We start from the raw sequence: 1,642 nt of genomic DNA, 5'->3' as shown, positions 1-1,642 counted from the left end.
TTTCTTTTTTTAATAATTATGAGACATAATAGCATTAACAAATAAATTTTCCATCTGTTGTGAGAATTCTTTTCCTGGGGATATTAAGCAATGCTTATTCCCTTTTAAGGTTCAAGTGTCAAGCCAATGGCTGCTTGAAGTTTTACTGGGAAACCAATGAATTCATTGAGCTTACTTACTGAGATAACTGATGGGTTGCTGAGATGTATATATGACCTGAGGGTATGCACACTGGAAAGCCTTTACCCAGCATGGGTCATGCCTTCTCTTCCTAGCTTTCTCCAGATTGTACACTTTAGCCCTCCCTAAATCCAGGAGGCCGTGTGTGATTAGGGCCAAATTACATAGAGGTGGCTAGGAAGAGTGGCTGGATATTCTGGTGAAGGTCCAATGACCCTGCTTGGCCTTCCTTTAAAGAATGAGAAAAGCCATCAACAAGCACAATTGTGACAATGTTTAATGATCAGGCACAGCTGAGGTCGTGATGATGGTAATTATTTCATGCAGAAGAGACTGCTGTACAGCATCATCTTATTAAAAGGGCCTGGAATTTAAAAGGATTTGGTGTTAGGCTCCACATACGAGGGAGAACATATGTCATTTGTTTTTCTGAGTCTGCGTTACTTCACTTAGTATAACAGTTTCTAGATCCATCCATTTACCTGCAAATTTCATTATTTCATCTTTCTTTACTGCTGAATAGAACTCCATTGTGTAAATATACCACATTTTTGTTAACCACTCATCAGTTGAGTGGCACTTAGGTTGCTTCCATCTCTTAGCTATTGTGAAAAGAGCAGCAATAAACATGGATGTACAAGTGTCTCTACAATATTATGAGTCCTTTGAATCTATGCCAAGGAGTGGTATAACCAGGTCATATGGTAGGTTCATTTTTAGTTTTTTAAGGGTTTGTCACACTGTTTTCCATAGGGGTTGCATGAGTTCGCAATCCCACCAGGAGTGAACGAACGTTCCCCTTTCTCCACATCCTGGTCAGCATTTGGTATCATTTGTTCTCTTGATCCTACCCAGTCTGATTGGGGTAAGGTGATACGTTAGGGTGGTTTTAATTTGCATTTTCCTAATTACTAACGATGTTGAACACTTTTTGAAATGTTTCTTAGCCATCTTTATTTCTTCCTTTGAGAACTGTTTAGATCTTTAGCCCATCTTTTAATTGTGTCATTTGGTTTCTCAATTCTTTTTTTTTATTTCTTTATATATTCCGGATGTTAAACCTCTGTCAGATGTGTTACTGGTGAAGGTTTTTTCCCATTCTGTGGGTTTTCACTTAATTTTTTGATTGTTTCTTTTGCTGTACAGAAGCTTTTTGGTTTAATGAGGTCCCACCTGTTGATTGCTGACCTTAAGTCCTGAGCAACTTTTGTCTGATTTAGAAAAACCTTTCCTACACCTATATCTTGTAAGTTGTTGCCAATATTTTCTTCTAATAGTTTTAGGGGTTCCAGTTTTATGTTGAGGCCTTTGATCCATTTGGAGTTGACTTTTGTGCAAGGTGAAGGATAAGGATCTAGGTTCGTTCTTCTACAGGAAGAAATCCAGTTTTGCCAGAACCATTTGTTGAAGATGCTTTCTTTCCTCATTGTGTGTTCTTCGCATGTTTGTAAAATATCTGGCG

Source organism: Nannospalax galili, unplaced genomic scaffold (genome assembly GCF_000622305.1).
Source record: "Nannospalax galili isolate Female #2095 unplaced genomic scaffold, S.galili_v1.0 scaffold296, whole genome shotgun sequence".
NCBI lineage: Eukaryota > Metazoa > Chordata > Mammalia > Rodentia > Spalacidae > Nannospalax > Nannospalax galili.
The sequence above is the reverse complement of the archived record's forward strand: the minus strand, read 5'-3'. Positions refer to the sequence as shown.